Below are 6,000 nucleotides of genomic sequence, written 5' to 3'. Positions count from 1 at the left end.
TCATAGACTACAGGTCAGGGTTCAACACCATAGTCCATCACCAATCTAGGGAGCCTGGGACTGAACCTCTGCAACTGGATCCTGGACTTCCTGTTGGGCCGGCCCCATATGGTGAGGGTAAACAACAACAACCCCTACGCCACATTGACCCTCAACACAGGGGGTATGCTTAGTCCCCTCCTGTACTCCCTGTTCACCCACGACTGCGAAGCCATGCACGACTCCAACATCATCATCATCAAGTTTGCTGACAACACGACAGTGGTAGGCCAAATCACCGACGGCAATGAGTCAGCCTACAGGGAGGAGGTCAGAGACTTAACAGTGTGGTGCCAGGACAACAACCTCTCCCTCAACGTCAGTAAGATCAAGGAGCTAATCGTGGACTATAGAAGAAAGAGGGGAGCGCATGCCCCCATCCACATCGACAGGGCTGTTGTTGAGTTGGTGGAGAGCTTCAAGTTCCTTGGCATCCACATCCCTAAGGATTTAACATGGTCCACACACCCCCGCACATTCGTGAAGAGGGCACGGCAGTGTCTCTTCCCCCTCAGGAGGCCGAAAAGATTTGGCATGTGTCCTCAGATCCGGGCTGCATCACTGCTTGGTATGGCAAATGCAACGCCCTTGAAGGCAAAGCGCTACAGAGGGTACTGCGTACAGCCCAGTACATCACTGGGTCTGAGCTCCCTGCCATCCAGGACCTCTATATCAGGCAGTGTGAATGGAAGGGCCGAAAAATTGCCAAAGACTCCAGTCACCCAAGCCATAGACTGTTCACTCTGCTACCGTTTGGCAAACGGTACTGGAGAGTCGGCTCTCGGACCAACAGGCTCCGAGACAGCTTCTACCCCCAAGCCATAGGACTGCTAAATAACCAGACTGCTAAATAGTACATTTATGGTACCCAAACTATCTGCACTGACTCTATCTTGCACTGACCCTACGCACACTCACTAGACTATATACACACCATATACACACACTCACACACACTACATTGACACTCCCACACAAAACCCACACACATTCACATACAGTGGGGAAAAAAAGTATTTAGTCAGCCACCAATTGTGCAAGTTCTCCCACTTAAAAGGATGAGAGAGGCCTGTAATTTTCATCATAGGTACACGTCAACTATGACAGACAAATTGAGGAAAAAAAATCCAGAAAATCACATTGTAGGATTTTTAATGAATTTATTTGCAAATTATGGTGGAAAATAAGTATTTGGTCACCTACAAACAAGCAAGATTTCTGGCTCTCACAGACCTGTAACTTCTTCTTTAAGAGGCTCCTCTGTCCTCCACTCGTTACCTGTATTAATGGCACCTGTTTGAACTTGTTATCAGTATAAAAGACACCTGTCCACAACCTCAAACAGTCACACTCCAAACTCCACTATGGCCAAGACCAAAGAGCTGTCAAAGGACACCAGAAACAAAATTGTAGACCTGCACCAGGCTGGGAAGACTGAATCTGCAATAGGTAAGCAGCTTGGTTTGAAGAAATCAACTGTGGGAGCAATTATTAGGAAATGGAAGACATACAAGACCACTGATAATCTCCCTCGATCTGGGGCTCCACGCAAGATCTCACCCCGTGGGGTCAAAATGATCACAAGAACGGTGAGCAAAAATCCCAGAACCACACCGGGGGACCTAGTGAATGACCTGCAGAGAGCTGGGACCAATGTAACAAAGCCTACCATCAGTAACACACTACGCCGCCAGGGACTCAAATCCTGCAGTGCAAGACGTGTCCCCCTGCTTAAGCCAGTACATGTCCAGGCCCGTCTGAAGTTTGCTAGAGTGCATTTGGATGATCCAGAAGAGGATTGGGAGAATGTCATATGGTCAGATGAAACCAAAATAGAACTTTTTGGTAAAAACTCAACTCGTCGTGTTTGGAGGACAAAGAATGCTGAGTTGCATCCAAAGAACACCATACCTACTGTGAAGCATGGGGGTGGAAACATCATGCTTTGGGGCTGTTTTTCTGCAAAGGGTCCAGGACAACTGATCCGTGTAAAGGAAAGAATGAATGGGGCCATGTATCGTGAGATTTTGAGTGAAAACCTCCTTCCATCAGCAAGGGCATTGAAGATGAAACGTGGCTGGGTCTTTCAGCATGACAATGGGCCAAAATACCAGCAACAGTGTGTGAAAACCTTGTGAAGACTTACAGAAAACGTTTGACCTGTGTCATTGCCAACAAAGGGTATATAAGAAAGTATTGAGAAACTTTTGTTATTGACCAAATACTTATTTTCCACCATAATTTACAAATAAATTCATTAAAAATCCTACAATGTGATTGTCTGATTTGCTGCTGCTACTCTCTTCTTTATTTTACTCTTATTATTATATATCCTGATGCTAAGTCACTTTACTCTGCCTTCATGTACATATCTAACTCAAATAGCTCATACCCCTGCAAATTGATCTGATACTGGTACTCCCTGTATATAGCTCCATTCTTGTGTATTTTATTTTATCCCTCTTGTGTTACTATTAAATTTTTTTACCCTGCATCGTTGGGTTGGGAAGGCCTCGTAAGCAAGCATTTCACGGTAAAGATTACACCAGTTGTATTCGGCTCATTTGACAAGTAGAATTTGATTTGATTTGACCTCCGCCACACCTCCATTTCTTTGATCTCCACCCTAAACGCCTTGCTGACGCATAGAGAGAAAAGTGCATAAAAAGAGAATAAAGTAACTCGCATAACTCGGATCTGAATTTCCCCCATAGAGAATAGACATTTAGTGGGTTTTGTGTTCCAAAATCCTGGTGGTGGTGGTGTCCAGTTCCAGGTTATGAACCAGCAACGGAGCCAGCCTCTTTAAAAACACGAAAGTAAATGTGAGAGTTTTCAGTTTCCTTTACCCTTCATTTTTAACCCTCATACTACCAACTGAGGTCATTTTGAACACAGAGGCATATTTTCTATCATAGCCCAAAGGTGGTTTATTCAATTCTTCCATTTGTTTCTGACGTTGTCAGTCAGCTTGTTCTTAACAAATCAAAATCATTGTATAGTGATTCTGTATCAATATGGATTTTTTTTTTTTCAAGTCCTTTGGGGTCATTTTGACCCCAACCAAAAACACCTAATTCCGCCTATAGTAATTTGATAGATAAGACCTTTATTTGAATCTATGTTTCTCTGGAGACATAATACAAAGTTATTCATAACATAAACTGTGTTGTTTGTTAAAAATCTGCCAATGGTATAAATACTTGATAGGACTGCAATACAGAACTTAGATACACTCTGAATCTACACCGGGAGCTGTACTGGTGTTACCTGGCTACCCATCCACATCGCTCAGACTGACGTTTCTTCTCCACTATGAGTCTGGATTTGCCTCCCTCCCCTACGATTTCTAGAATGGGAACACATTCTGGCTGTTTGGAATGTTCCCAGAAACCGATGGGTTCGGCCATAGCCAGCCTAGATGCTGACATTATCAACTTTGATACTCTGACTGGTTAGATTTGTTAGAGACGATCCAATTGCTGATACATTTGTTTTGTACCCCTCATTTTGAAGTCACACAAATGACTTCTAGAATGGCAGATTTAGACAATGTAGGTAGCAATCGATAGAGCGCGGAATTAAATTCAGGCTGAGTATTCAGGCATGTACTGTACTCTCCGAAAAGTAGTTATTCTAGGGCAAATCTAAATTAAGTCTTTATTTGAATCCAGGTGCCTCAGAGGGTGGAGGTGGACCTGCTGTAGTGATCTTGACCTGATATACAGATCACCTGCAGAGATGTACTCGCCTATAGTTATAATTGGTTATAACTAGGTATGAATGTGTACAAAATCTAAATGACCTTAGATATATGCTTAGTTGCAGTCAAAACAACTCATAAAAGTATGTTAGTGGTATGAATACTTGGTAGAACTGTAATACAGAAACCATCTACCCTCTGAATGTACACATGGTGCTGCATTGGTGTGTATTCTCCGAACATCTTTATTTTACGGAAAATGTTATATAAATACCTGAACTATATGTGCAACTTATAATGGTATTTGGGTTGCTATAACATTTGGTTTGAAGTGACTAAGGATTTGGGCATGCTTTTTGAAGCATCCTGCCTACCACTCCCATTGTTTCACTAGCAGCGATGCTAATGCTGGCTGTGGGGTAAGTAAATAAAGAAAACTAAACCATATTGTTGGTCATTATCTCTTAGGATCAAAGGATGAATCACTTTTTGTCAATAAAATTAAGTATATTTCAAATTTTGGTGTATTGCTAAATGATACTATCAACTGATGGTAAATCAACTTTTTAGTACTAATGTGGATTGTACTTTGGAAAACAGCTGCACATTATTTAGGGGAAACATTTTTTTGGGGTTCTTTTTTTATTTCAGATAACATTATTTACATGTCTTATAATGTTTTGATAACAATTAAATGGATATTTTGCTATGATTGTTGCTTTATGATTGTATGATCGGTAATCCATGTATGTAAAATATGTTGGTAGTATGAGGTTTAAATGTCACAATCCCTTTTAAGTGACATTAATTATATAATTTCATTGTCAGGTTGGTGTCTTGTATTGGGTCATTTATCCTTGTTTACCTTTGTCATATTTCAGTCTGGAGTACAAGGCTTGGTCATAAAACTTCTCTACATATTTACAGGGTTTTCAGGGTTTTTTGGTCAACACAATACTTTCCATTGTCTACGGTTCCATACATCACATCAGAGTATACATGTGACATTATTTAAGAGCGAGATTAACAGATGTATCGGCAGAGGGAGAAAAGAGAGAGAGAGAGAGACATAAATGTACAGTAGTCTCTTCTTCTAGGCTTTACACCAGCCTAGTAGCCTACTGTGGTAAGAAGTAACAGTCCTCCTTAGGAGAATAATAATAGGCCTCCAGATAAAAGGATATGTCCCAGGTGTGTAAACCAAACATCCTGGCCACTCATTCCTGTGCTCTGAGGGGGAACTGGTTGGGTGGCACAGCCCTCTCAATGCCCTGGACACACAGCTGTCCCTTATAAGTGGACTGTACCATCCAGGCTTTTGTTGTCATTTTGATTTGTTTTCAGTCATAACCACTCTGCAACCCCATTTACATTATACGGTAGGTCAGCAGGCAATACACAAATATATTCACACAAAACATACTGTGCAAGATCAAATCAATACACTTGACTGAAAACAGCTGCACTGACATAAACACTACTCTGTTCCTCTACTTTAGGTCTTGAATGCAAATATAGTTCAATGTAAACACCAAAAGATAATTCTTTCACATTTGTAAAATTGCTTTATTTCTGAAGAATCCAGTGATGAGAGATACATATAACATAGATATCAGTAAATGTCTGAGGCCACACAGTGATCCATTGTCCTAATACAACTCTGTGATCAAGCCTCGATCACTAACGATTAGGCTTACTGAAATTATATAACAGCACTTTTATTTGAGGGAAAACAACATTTTTCAGTAATGTATATTGCCACAACAGAAAACAAACAGTTTTGGTTATTGACATTGTAACCAGCCAAGCTTTACCAGTGCATATAAATATCAATATAAATATAGTTACAAATCATATACAGACTAAATCAGGAAGCCCTTAAGCATATGTGATCACCAGAACAAATACCTCTTAACAGATCTGCTAGTGCGTGCAGTGATAAGCACTATATAAGTGATAAGGGTTTTCTTCTCTCAGAAGTTACAGTTCAACTGAATGGACAGAAGAGAGAAGAAGGTGGGTTGACCACTCAAAGACATTGCTTTTCATTCAGGCCACTTTGACTGTTTTTGATTCATATAATTCCATTTAGCTCTATGCATTCTGAAGAATGGCAGTTCATCAAGCAAAGTCAATGACAAAGCAAAGCCTGAACCAGAGAGCTAATATTTCCTCTTGCTCGACCTTCTTGGCATAGCAACAGTGAAAACACTGCAGATGGGGACAGGGCTGTGCACACAAGGATATGATTGATCAGT

Source organism: Coregonus lavaretus (genome assembly GCF_964263955.1).
Source record: "Coregonus lavaretus genome assembly, chromosome: 26".
NCBI lineage: Eukaryota > Metazoa > Chordata > Actinopteri > Salmoniformes > Salmonidae > Coregonus > Coregonus lavaretus.
Note: the sequence above shows the minus strand (reverse complement) of the source record.